At 32.6% G+C, this 15,000-nt stretch overlaps 1 protein-coding gene across 1 annotated transcript in view; it reads left to right on the top strand.

Moving 5' to 3' along the window:
* Positions 1–15,000, top strand: part of LOC137619040 (uncharacterized) — a 468,558-nt gene that overhangs the window by 178,861 nt on the left and 274,697 nt on the right. The window lies entirely within an intron of this gene.

Genomic DNA, 15,000 nt, shown 5'->3' with positions numbered 1-15,000 from the left:
GTGAGAAAAGGAAATAAGTTAACATGATATAGTGTGCCTGAGTGTACCCTCGAGCAAGAGAACTTAAACCCAAAACAGTGGAATACCATAGAATAGAAGCTATGGTACTACCCAAGACTAGAGAACAATGGTTTGCTTTTCAAATGTCCTGAAACTTTTTTAGTCTTGTTGTGTTAAATCTCGATTTTCCTCAACATACAAAAAAAAAAAATGAAATGAATAAAAATTATATCATATTGGAAGCAAAAGTAAAACCATCCATTAGATAGATAACAAGATCACTATAAAATTGCTGAACAATCCAGTCAAAATAAAAGTAATATGATGATAAACCGAAACATTTAGTTCAAAATAAACACAAAATTCGATTGAGAACGAAAAAAAAAGGAAGACAAATAAATCCGAAAAAATTATCGCATAAACAGTAAAATGAAGAAAATTAGTTTTTTTTATTGAAAATTATCAATAAAAAGTTTTAAAGTCTACTCATGAATGGCAGAGGCAATGATTAGTGACAATGCCCTAGCATGCAGGATAATGCCATAGAGTCTGACCATATACACTATACATATGATCAGCGACTAAGACTCCTCTCCTTCCAAGTTAGGACCAGAGAGGGCCAGGTAAAAGGTGCTGATGACTTAGCAGGTAGACCTATAGGCTCCCACAACCCCTTATTCCTAGCACACAAAGTTGGTGAGGCTGTAATCATAAATAAATAAATAATTAAAAAAAGCTATCGAGTTTGACCGGGACTTGAACCCCAGTCTGGCAATCAGCAGGCAGGGACGTTACAAATAGGCCCCCACAGCCCTAATTGGTTATATCAAAATGAAAAAGGAGTTTTTGTACTACTAGACACTTATGGTGTTTCTGAACACATTTTTTTTAGTAAGAAAAACAGTCTAATCACAATATCACATAATCTGGGAATTGTATTCCTTTTATTCAAAAGGGAAAATGGCAAAAGTAGGCAAACTTCCTGTTATGAGAAACAGTCTCACTCTAAGTATGTGTACGGGAAACATACTGGATATAGAACAACAAACAAATACACAAATTTCTAGTGCACTACAGGAAAAAGGACTTAGACATATCCACATTCATGTCTGGGATTTAGTCAGTTTTCATCATCACGCTGGCCAACTGCGGATTGGTGATGGTGGGAGATTTTCGTCTGATCGCTCACAGGCCCTGATCATGGCAATACTCAAACCCTTTCACCACCTCAAGTTATCGTCACTCAGAAAGGGATATCACCATCATCAGCCGTTACTAGTCCACAGCAAAACTAAAGCCTCAGACCTTCCACTTTGCGTCTGTTCATCGTCTTTCTGTGCCAGTCCCGCAACCTTTCTTAGTTCGTCAATCCATCGTCTTCTTTTCCTTATAGGTCTATCTACCGAGTCATCAGCAAGCCATTGCTTGGCCCTCCTTCGTCCTAGCTTGGGTGGAGAGGGGGCTTGGGCGCTAATATGTATATATGGTTAGTCTCTAGTGCATTGGTCTTAGCTTGGGTGGAGAGGGGTGCTTGGGTTGTAGCTTAGCAAGTAATAATAATATATGGTCCTGCTTGCTAGGACACTGTCACTGTCCCTTGCCTCTGCCATTCATGATCGGCCTTTAAACCTTCAAACAACCTGTGTTTATAACACTGGTACCATCAACACCCAGCGTGGGTCGCCTTTATTCCTGAATCCTGATTGAGCACCGGAGCTGAAGAGATAAACCTCATTTTACAGGGTCAAAAGTGACGGCAATCAAGACAGATGAACAGGAAAAGGGAGAGTTAGATTGTAAAAAGCTATTTCCAGGAACCACGTCTCTTTACCACAGAGTGGAGGGACTTCCAGCCTCCATCCATCAGCTGAGGGGGGGGGGAGGGAGGAGGAGAGCAAGAAGAAGGTGGAGGAGTTTAGGAAAAATTAGAATAAGACGAAGATGATGAAGAAATTTGAGTTATTTGAGATAAAATTAGTATTTTGGGATTAATCAGAAGATGATGATGATGATGATGATGAAGAAGTTTTAAAAAAATTAGAATAACGAAGAAGGCGTTGAAGTTTAGATAAACTGAGAAGAAGCAGGTGAAGAAGTTTAGAAAAAAATCAAAAGATGGAGAAGAATTAGTACAAAAGGTGGAGATGGGGAATTTTTAAGATATCAGAGAAAGAAGAAAAATTAAATTTGGAATTATTAGTATAAGGCGAAAAAGATGGAGAATTTTAGATTAAAAATTTCAGAAGAAGAAGAAGAAGAAGAAGAAGAAGAAGAAGAAGAAGAAGAAGAAGAAGAATAAGGAGGAGAAGAAGAAGTACTTTGGAAAAAAGAATGAGAGAAGTTCAGATAGATCAGAAATAGAAGTTTAGAAAAAAAAACAGATGATGATGATGATGTTTAGAATTGAAGAAGAAAAAAATTTTCAGAAAAAAAAAACAGAACGAAAATAGAGCAGTTTAGAAAAATAAATAAAAGATATAGAAGATTAGAAATATTCAGAAGAAGAAGAAGAAGAAGAGAAGAAGATTAGAAAAAATCTAAGAAAAAAGATGAAGTTTAGGAAAAAAAAAACAAGTTGGAAATGGAAGGAAATATAAAGACGAACGAGCAGGAAAAATAACTTAAATTATTGTTGGAAGAAAAAACAAAAACAGATAAAACCAGAAGGGAATAAACAAATAAATATAAAATAAACCTAGAAGTTTAAGAGAAGCCCAAAATAGGAAAAAAGAAGAACAAATATGGTAAAAAATCTATATTGCAAAATGAGATTAGATTGAAAAATATACAACCAAACTCTTTGGAAAAAAAAAATCAACATATAGAAAAGGATGAATCTCTTGAAAACAATAAACTGTAAATAGATGTCATAAAACTGAGACACATAAAAAGTGAATATTGAAATAGTGAAATAATATTGGAAGGGAAATTAAAAGCACGGATCCGATTAATAATATAAAAAAAAAAAAAAAAATTCGTAGAATAAAAAACTAATAAAAAAAAGTAACAAGAGAATAAACAAGAATAAACTGGATTGGAAACAAAACAGAAAAAAAGGGAAGACAAATAAATTAGAAAGAAAAGATGAATGATGATTTCGATATATAATCTCTTTGACACATGAAAAGAAAATAATAAGAAATGAATCTGCAAAGGCATTAAGAAATAAGTAACCAAAGTGACAAAGGAAAAACAAACAGTAATAAAATATAATAAAGGAAAGGTGAGTATAAAAATATTACAAACTTCAGAAAAGAAAACTGAAAATTACAAACAAAATAAAACCGGAATTAAAGAAAAAAAAAATTAGACAAGAAGGCATATAAAAAACATATAAGAAAATAGCAGATAATGAAGGGAATATGAGGATGAAAACAATAAGTATGCAAAGAAAATTGAAAATTAAGAACATAATAAAACTGTCCCTTGAAAATAAGAAGGCAAAATGGCAAAAGAAGAATGTATAAAATTAAAAATACCAGATAACGAAGGAAAGGCGAATATGAAAACGATACGGGAGAAAAGAAAACCTGAAATTAAGAAAAAATAAAACAGGCATTTGAAAATGGCAAATGTAAAAACAAAATAAATAAAGGGAAAATGAAGGAGAGTTGGGGATGGAAAACTATACAAAGATGGGGAAAAAATAAGAACTAAATAAACAGGAATTTGTAAATGGCAAATGAAAGAGATAAATTACACAACAGATAATGAAGGAAAGAAAGATAGGAATGAAAACAACACAAATGTTAGTAAACATAACAAAAAACTGTTACATGAAGTATCTGTTTTGATGTTATTAATGTTTTTTTTGAACATTTTATTTAAATTTTTTTATTACTACTTATATCGTTTATTCATTTCGTTGTTTCCTTTCCTCACTGGGCTATTTTATCACGATTGGAGCCCTTGGCCTTTAGAGCATCTTGCTTATCCAATTAGGGTTGTAACTTGGCTAGAAATAATAATAATAATAATAATAATAATAATAATAATAATAATAATAATAAATAATAATACTTTAATTTAATATATAATAATAATAATAATAATAATAATAATAATAATAATAATGATGATGATGATGATGATGATGATGATGATGATGATGACTGATGATGATGATGATGATGATGATGATGATGATGATGATAATAATAAAACGGCTATATGAAAAAGGCAAATGAAAAAACATAAAATAACAGATAATGAAGGAAAGATGATAATGAAAGCAATACAAACGAGGAGAAACATAATAAAATAAAAGAGGTTATTGAAAAGAATTGAAGAAAAGGTAACACAAGTGAAAATAAAACCAATGAAATCCTTCTTTTTCTTCTTTTTCTTCTTCTTCCTGGGAATCCTTTCGGTTTCTTTGTCCTGATGGATGGCGGGCCGGAAGCCCACCCGACTCTCACTCTGTCGCAAAAGAGGTGTAGTGGTTTCCTGGGAGAATAGCTTTCTCTGTCCAAGTCTCCTTACCCTGTCCATCCGTCTTGAATGGCGTCACTTTGGGACCTGTAAAATGGGGGCATTTCTTTGGCTTTTCCTTGTTCGGGCACGATTGATGGTGCCCCCGGATTGAAGGGTTGGCCTTGTGGCCGATAAATTTACATTCTTGGCATCTTGAAACCCACGTTGTTTGTGTTGTTGTTGTTTATAGAACTCATTTATTACTTTTAATGTCGAGATTGTTATTTTGGGTGTTGTTACAACTCAAAAGGCGTATAATTATATAAGAGACTTTAATTCAGTTTGAATTAGCCCATCAAAAAGGAGGACAAAAACATATACTTCAATATGTAACATATATATAAATATATATTATATATATATTATAAATTTATATATAAATATACAAATATGCATATAAATTTATATATATATATATATATATATATACATACATAAATACATATATATAAATTCATATATATATATATATATATATATACATATATAAATTTATATATATATATATATATACATATATATGAATTTGTGTGTATGTATATACTGTATATATATACACATATATATATTTGTATATATATATATATATATACATATATATATATGTATATATATATATATATATATATGTATATATATACATATATATATATGTATGTACATATATATATATATATATATGTATGTGCGTATATGAATTTGTTTGTATGTATATATATATATATATATATATGAATTTGTATTTATATATATAAATGCATTTATATATATATATATATATACATATATATATATATATATATATGTGTGTATATATATATATATATATATATCCAAAATGTTGACATTTTAATGTGGTGAAAGTGTTAGCATATCACCATGATCAAGAAAGCTGTACTACTCAGTGACACCCATACTAGGTTGGCTTGTTGTGAGCGATCATAGGAAAGTTTCCCACCATTACCAATATGCACTAGCCAGAGTGGTTATGAAAACTGGTCAAACTCCAAATATGAATAAAGACATGTCTCAATCCTTGGTCCTGCAGTGGACTAAAACCAGCTGCATTTAATGCGTATATATATATATATATATATATATATATATATGATAAATTTTGCACATTTGTACGTGTTTTTCATATTCAAATAAGCCATATATATTTTTGATACAGGGTTCGATTCCCGGCCGGAGCCAAGCTCTTGTCTTTGTGTGATTTCGCCTGGGGTTCTGATCCCGAGGTCGTTAAGAGAATCCAGACATTAATGTATCAAAAATATATATGGCTTATTTGAATATATATATATATATATATATATATTTTTTATATATATATATTTATATATATATATATATATATATACATGTGTGTATATATAGATATATATATATATATATATATATGTATATATATATATCTATATATATATAGATATATATATATATATATATATATAGACAGATAAATAGATAAATAGATATATCAATTTGGCTTGAAGTAACACTCCACCAAGGAGGGCGCTCTAACCCCATGTTATGGAAGTTGAATGAACATAACTCTTTGATGACTTAAAAAAAACATATACCTAATGCTACATAACAATACACTCAACAACAGATTATTTCAACTTATGACCCCAACTCTTACAAGAATCACTGACCATATACAAAATAAATCATAAACCCAACCAAAGACAAAATTTACCATATGGTCGTCCTTACAACCAAACCGTGGTCTACTTTAAACTTATTGTTGTTTATTAAGTTTAAAGAAGAATTTAGAGGTTCTAAATATAGAAGTCATGATCATAGGAGATTAGATATTAGGTCTGAAGCAGTTTGGCTAATTGGGTTTATGATTTTGGTTTCTTGATAAATTCTGCCTATATGAGCCGAAGTTGGGATTAGGGAGGAACTACAGTTGAGTGCCAATTTGAACCGGGAATCACCCCCTCCTAGGTGCACTATGGGGCACTTAGACAGGAAGATGGAGGGAAAAATACAAGATTATAGATAAAAAAATATTATCGGGAGCTACGTTTGAAGTAGCCGATATATATATATATATATATATATACATACATATATATATATATATATATATATGTATATATATGTATATATATGTATATATATATATATATATATATATATACATACACTTTTGGAGTGGGGATACCTTAACGTGGTGGAAGTGTTTGAATACCACCATGACCAGAAAAGCTGTACTAATGAGGGCCACCAATACTAGGTTGGTTTGCTATGAGTGATCAGTCTAAATTCTCCACACCTGCAGGGTGATGATAATGGCCAAATCCCCCGACGTAACTAAGCACATGTCTGAGGCCTTTGTCATGCAGTGGACTAGAAACAGCCGTATTGGTTGTTTTTCCAGTAGATGTGGGTTGCTGGTAGTCAGTTTTCCAAATAGCTAAAGAGGGAATAATAAGTTTCAGAGTAAAAGGAGTTTAAGTTAGCTGGAATGACTGGATGGAAACTAAAGTCACTAAGAAGAAGAATAAAAAGAAACAAAAAATGCGGGAAAAAAATAAAAAGTCGAGGGAACCGTTTCAAGTCTGGTGGCGCTTTTGAGTAGTCGCTGGAAGTCGTTCCTGGATTCCAGCCACCTGGATGCCGAAATAAGTGATTTATGTCGTTTTAATGACTGCGCCTTCTCGAAACTCTCCCACCCTTTCTCTCTTTCTCTCTCTCGACAAAATGCACTAGGTGAAAGACTTCTCCACAGAAAACAAAAAAGTCAAACTTGAAAAAGACTTACAACGCAATGAATAACAGATAATTACCAACAGAAAGGATTTTTGTCTGGTATTTAATACGTTCTTTGGACCAACTGGAGTCATTTTAGAATTTCAAAAAGGGAATGGAGAGGGAAGTAAATACTGAGAACAACGAGTTATCTTAAGAAAATTTTACTTTTACGAAAGGAAGGGAAATTTTCTTTATATTATACTAACTTGTTCAGCTAACGGGAGTTTTTCTTGAATTCTTTAAATGAAATGAAACAAGTAGGAAGAGTTAAAAAGTAATGTCATTATCAATAGCGAAAAATGACATTCATCATTATCATTACTTTTAAACCAAAGCCCGAGTTTGAAAAACTGGATGCAATAAGCCCAGGGGCTCTACAAGGGAAACTAGCTCAGTGAGGAAAGGATATAAGGAAACAGAGAAAACAATGTACCCGAATGTACCCTCTAGCACGGGAGGCTATGGTACTACTCAAGACTAGAGAACAATGGTTTGATTTTGGAATGTCATTCTCCTAGAAGATTTGCTTATCATAGCTAGAGTCTCTTCTAACTTTAACAAGAAGAAAGTAGCCACTGAACCATTAAAATGCAGTAGTTAACTCCTTGAGTGAAGAAGAATTATTTGGTGTTATCAGGTGCAGGACAGAAGCGAATGTGGTAAGAATAACCCAAACTATTCGGTGTATGTGAAGGCAAAAGATAAAATGAGCCGTAACCAGAGTGGGACGAGTTGGATACAATAGCTAATTAATATATAACAATAACTACTTTTGGTGTAATGCTGCATAATGCGTATTCTGTAATACACACTACTAAAAAAGGATTTACATCCGTATATTGAGAGAGAGAGAGAGAGAGAGAGAGAGAGAGAGAGGGAGAGAGAGAGAGAGAGAGAGAGAGAGGGAGAGAGAGAGAGAGAGAGAGTGAATGTAAATCATTTAAACTTAATGAAGCACATTATGAGGGAGGAAACAAAAATTTCCTCTATTTGAAGAGAGAGAGAGAGAGAGAGAGAGAGAGAGAGAGAGAGAGATGAAGCGGCTTGTAATTAAGAATGAAATTGAAGTCTCAATTCCATTTTCTCCTCTTAAATTATATTCATTACTTCTGAAAGACCTCGATGAGTTGAGACGTTAATTGTATCACGGGTGGAAAGAGAAAGGCAGAGGCGGATTGGCGAATAATGCCGATAATGAGCGATTGTGAAGATAAAGAGGGTAATGATAATGATCCTGATGGTGATGACAAAAGATGCAGGAATCACATTTCAGATTTACTGCATTACATTAGAGAAACTAAATTCATCATAATTTTTATAATAAAAAAAAAAAAAACAATTCAACTGTAGTTGGATAATACTAGGTTTAATCATACTTGTGTTTATTTTTATTAATAATTAAATAATTAAAGTAGTTACGACAATAATAATGAAGAAAATTAATAACAGTTGTATAACAGCCTATATCATAACAGCAAATTATTACATAAACTGATGGTGATATGAAGAAGAAGAAGAAGAAGAAGAAGAAGAAGAAGAAGAAGATTCATGATGGTGATAAGAAGAAAAAGAAGAAGAAGAAGAAGTTGGAGATTCAATAGGTGGTAATTGATAAAAATCTATTTTCAATAAAAAATCTGAAATTAACATTAACATTCACATTAATTTCCAATTCTAATTAAACTGCAAAGTAATCCAAACAAAGCACCAGCCACCTATTGAGATACTACAGCTAGAGAGTCATGGTGTCCTTTGACTGGCTAGAGAGTACTACATTGGATCCCTCTCTCTGATTACGGCTTATTTCATCCTTGCCTACATATACACAACAGTTTGGCCTATTCTTTACACATCCTCCTCTTTCCTAACACACTTGACAACACTGCAATTATCAAACAATTCTTCTTGAATCAAGAGGTTAACTACTGGTTACTTTCTTCTTGGTAAAGGAAAACGAGACTCTTCTAGGAGAAGGACACTCCAAAATCAAACCATTGTTCTCTAATCTAGGGTAGTGACATAGTCTTTGTACCATAGTTTCCCACAGTCTCGGGTTAGAGTTCTCTTGCTTGAGGGTACACTCGGGCACACTATTCTATCTTATTTCTCTTCCTCTTGATATTTTGAAGTTTTAATCATCTTATTTTCAAGTTTTATTGCTTATATTTGAAAGATTTATTTTAATGTTATCATTGTTCTTAAACTTCTCATGTAATTTTTCCTTATTTCTTTTCCTTACTGGGTTATTTCACCTGCTGGATCCCTTGGGCTTATAGCATCCTGCTTTTCCAGCTAGGATTGTAGCTTAGCAAGTAATAATAATAATGATAATCAAATAAATTACATCAGTGTGAGCAACTATAATACTCCTTATAATACTAATAATACAATTAATGATGATAATGATAACAAAAAATATAATAATAATAATTATTTTTATGATCATCACTACGGATATAATTATTATTGTTACAATTACAATTATTATAAAAAATACAATCGTTTCTAGTCCATTTCAAGACAAAGGCCTCAGACATGCCCTTATGTCTGGGATTTGGCCACTTTTTTTATCACCATGCTGGCCAACTGCGGATTGGCGATATGGGGAGACTTTTGTTTGATCGTTCACACCAAACCAACCTAGTATGGGTGCTCCAGACTAGTACAGCTTTGGTGATCATGGCGATACATAAAGTCTTTCAGCCCTTTAAGATATCCCCCACTTAGATTATAATTACAATTATTATTGTTGTTATTATCTTAATTCCATAAATAACTGAAAATTACCTTTAAAACACAGTATAAACCAATAATATTATCAAACACATCAATAATCCCACAAAATATACGAGTAAATAACCCACTGAACGACCATGAAACAAATGTAAATAACGAAATCAAACCAAACCAAATAAATAAACTTAATCCAATGCAAGATGTACGAATAAAAAACCCACAAACAAATACAAATAACTTAAACCAAACAAAATAAAAAACTGAAGCCACCTAACAAACAAACAAACAAACAGACTAAATAATAAATAGATTAAAACCTCAACCATCTTTGAAAGTCCTCAATATTCATATCCCACTCAAGACCGTCAAGTCGTATCGCATCCGCCAACTCGACACGTCAACCTTGGGCTTTGCACCCGAGTTATTCCTGGAAAACATCTGACGCATTGCCATAGGAATGCTAAAGAGAGAGAGAGAGAGAGAGAGAGAGAGAGAGAGAGAGAGAGACTGTCAGATGTCTGGAAGAGGAGGAGTTGATGGATTGGAGGAGTGAATGTGAGAAGATATGATTATTATTATTATTATTATGATTATGATTATGATTATGATTATTATTATTATTATTATTATTAGTAGTAGTAGTAGTAGTAGTAGTAGTAGTAGTAGTAGTAGTAGTAGTAGTAGTAGTGGATGAGACCCATCAAAAATAACTGCAATATATTTCGATAGATATGCACACATACTACACAGACTCAACCCTTCACAATCCACCCCATTTCTTAATTACCACACAGCATTTTGGGCAATTTGTGGAAGATTGTGGTTTCAGAGTGTACCTCTCGGGGTAAACCCTCTCACCAGGGTATGACTATTTCCTCCTCCCCCTACCCGAGGATGGAGAGAGACCGAGTAGTTATGTGTGTCAATGCCTTTCATCGTGACATACATTTATATATATATATATAAATATATATATATATATATATATATACATACATATATGTACATCTATATATATATATATATATATATATACATATATATATATATCCATAAACTTAATCTTCATCATATCTATGATAGATTATTATTATTATTACTACTATCTAATCTACAATCTTAATTGGAAAAGAGGGATGCTATAACCTTCAAAGGCTGCAACAGGAAAAAATAGCCCAGTGAGGATAGGGTACTATATCATTAATAAACTACAAGAGAAGTAAGATAATTAAAAATAGACCTTTCATATTACAAACTATAAAGAGAAAAATATAATCAACCTGTTCATATCACTGCAAGTTTGAACTTAATCAGCGTGAACAATGGATCGTATCAGACTGACATGCGAGCAAACTTGAATTAAAAAAATCCCTAAATAGAATAGTCTTCCTTATTTGGCTTGCACAAGGGGATGTAGGGTGTAATTAACTTAATTACCAGTACGGATGGGGCATGTAAACAAAAGGCGAATGAAATATGTCCTCTATATTTCATTTGCAGGATCTTCCCATATCATCATCATCATCAGTATCATGGCCAATTAATATTTTTCAGTTTACATGAGCAGGGTGTTCTATCTCCTTGTATTTCCTTGTAATTGCCTTTGCTTCGATAGTTTCTATGTTTTTATGTTTGATGTATGGCGTATGAGAATAGCCCTTTCTGAGTGGGGATACATTAAAGTGGTGAAGGGTTTGTGTATCGCTATGATCAATGAAGCTGTTTGTGTTTTGCCATGATCAACAAAGCTGTATAAGTCAGGGACAACATAACTAGGTTGGTTTCTTGTCATCAAGCAGATAAAGTCCCCTACCATACCATCACCAAACAGCAGTTGGATAGGGCGGTGATGAAAACGGACCAACCCCAGACTAGAATAAGACATGTCTGAAGCCTTTGTCTTGCAGTGGAAAAGAAACGTCTATATATATACATATATATATATATATATATATATGTATATATATAATATATATACATACATATATATATATATATATATATTATATATATAATATATATATATATATATATATATATACGTTTATATATCCCTTTCTTGGTAGGGATACCTTAACGTGGTGAAAGTGTCTCTGTATACCCATAATCAGAAAAGCTGCACGAGTTAAGGACATCCATACTAAGTTGGTTTCCTAAGAACGATCAAGCAAAAGTCTCCCTACATCATCAATTCGCAGTTGGCCACACCTCATACATGAATAAGGACATGTCTGATGTCTTAGTCCCACAGTGGACTAGAAACGGCTGCATTGGTTGTTGTAAAAGGCTAAATTGTAGAGTGAAAGTTGTATTAGAATAAAAGGGCTAATGAAAACGTTAAGAAAAAAGGTAAATGAGGCTAAAGAATGTAGAAATAAGTTTAGATACGCTGAAAAATCCTAGCAGGGATCTGGCTGCATTTATAGGTAGGGCAATGCATATAAAAGAAGAGTTTAAAGTGCAGTGGATAGTCGCTGGATTCAAAGAAGAATGTTGATCTTTCATATCTTCAGCCACCAAGAGTGTCTAAATGAGCATATCAGGAGGTGAACTATCAGGTTGCGATATGGAAACGTGCCCATTATAACAAACCTGAGGTCTCTCATCCAGCTGTGGATCATGGTTGGATAATGAAGGATGGAAATCTAGAACCCTGTTGGTTCAAGGGAACTGCACTTCCTACAAGTATGGGCGATATACTTGAGACGATGGACGATGATGAGACGTCTGATGATGAAAGCCTTGATGAAAACGATGAAAGTGATGAAAATTTTGATGATGACTATGAAAGTGATGATAGTGGGTCCGACTTGGACTAAGAAAGTTTAAAGTAACAAGATGGTAGATTTCAGGGTCGAAGAACCAAGGACCTCCCTTGTATCACAAGATATTTCCAATAATTGCCTTTCCATTAATTAAAAGTGGACCCAAAGGTACCCAAGTAGACTATCAAACTTTATACCTTGCATAGGTTGACTTTTTTCTGTAGTCCAACGCAACACAGTGTGAATTTTCTCAATGAGGTCTTGCATCATACGAGTATATTGTACATTCATGTACAGTTTTATTGTATTTCTTTAATGATTGTCCTAACCTTCAAATAAAGTATTTCTGTTGATGATTTATGTGACTTTCCCCAAATTTACTGACAGACTTGTTGAGACTGCCTTTATTGGATGTTGTGATCTCGAGAACCTGGGGAGGACAAGAATATCATCTCTCTTGCTGCATTCATCAGGAGTTATAGCCAGGTCAAAATTACGGCGTCCAGAGTGGAGGCCTTCTTGAATTTCAGCATGATGTAATTAGTTGACATTGTTGAGAATGCTTTTTTTGGATTCTCTTACCCCCAAAACCTAGGAAAACCCACCAAAACAGCTTCTGTAGCCCCTCTATAAGAAGAGTTATGGGCTTTTATCAGTTTTTACGATTTTGAGGCAAAAAAACCACAAATTTGAAAATTTACCTTTTTACATAACATAATTTCCATGATTTGGCCAATAAGTACACTTAATGGGTATCATTCTATTTCTTGAGGTCTCTAGAGATGAAATAAGGCAGAAAACGTCTTCAGATATTGGTCTGGCTGGTCCTGCCTAAAATTTTCACTTGACCCCAAATTTGGTGACCTTTTGACCTCTGGTGACCTAATTACTAAACATGATTGCAAATTGTCCATTTTATCTGTTAGAGAGGCCCAAAGCAAACATTTTGATATGTCAATTATCTTTCTCTGACCATTCAGTCCGGAGTTATGTCGAATTAGGTTTCCCCTACCCCAAAATTGGCAGCTGTAAAATTCGATGATGTCATCAAATAAAGTGGCCGAGGGAGTGGTAGCGAGTCCCTATTTTTTCAATGGGAACATTAAAAAAAATGAAAATATGGATCAAATGCTATAATCTAAATGGACTTTTGTTAATTTTAAGGCGGGGTGCAAGGTGAGCCCCCTCACCCCACGGACTGTAAGGGTAGAATAGACTCTTTAGCTATGTTAAGCAGCTATTCTAGGAGGACACTCCAAAACCAAACCATTGTTCTCTACTCTTGGGTAGTGCCATAGCCTCTGTACTATGGTCTGACACTGTCTTGGGTTAGAGTTCTCTTGCTTGAGGGTACACTCGGATTTCGGTTCTATCTAATTTCTCTTCCTCTTGTTTTTTTTTTAGGAGACTTATTTAATGTTACTGTTCTTAAAATATTTTACTTTTCCTTATTACCTTTCCTCACTCGGGTATTTTCCCTGTTGGAGCCCCTGGGTTTATAGCAACCCGTTTTTCCAACTAGGGTTGTAGCTTAGCAAGTAATAATAATAATAATAATAATAATGATAATAATAATAATAATAATAATAATAATAATAATTATTATTATTATTATTATTATTCTTATTATTATTATCATTATTTTTATAATAATAATAATAATAATAATAATAATAATAATAATAATAATAATAATAATAATAATAATAATAATAATAATAATAATAATAATAGCCAGGTTGAGCGGGCCTGATACCTGGGTATAGAGGAACGTGAGTGGAGAATCTACATTCCAAAGGGCTTGTAAGGAGAAGAGATTCATTCATATACCTGCATCTGTAGGTGAACCTAATTGAAGATACCTTTATCATGATAGGAAAAAGTATTTTCGATCTTAATCTTATGGCTGTCTTATCTTTCATGATAAGTAAATTGATTCACTATAATTGAATTCAACAATATGCAGTATATAACATACACTATTACATATGTTGTTGGTTGTTAAGAATACTAAACAGAAGAAAATTATCATCATCATCATCTCCTACGCATATTGACGCAAATATATATGTATATATATATATATATATATATATACATATATATAATCTTATATATACGTATATATATACATATATATATATATATATATATAGTATATATATAAATATACGTGTATATATATATAAATATATATATATACAGTATGTATATATAATATATATATATATATGTATATATATATATTATATATATA

This window comes from Palaemon carinicauda, chromosome 25 (assembly GCF_036898095.1).
Source record: "Palaemon carinicauda isolate YSFRI2023 chromosome 25, ASM3689809v2, whole genome shotgun sequence".
NCBI classification, from domain to species: domain Eukaryota; kingdom Metazoa; phylum Arthropoda; class Malacostraca; order Decapoda; family Palaemonidae; genus Palaemon; species Palaemon carinicauda.
Note: the sequence above shows the minus strand (reverse complement) of the source record. Positions and strands in the feature narration are given on the sequence as shown.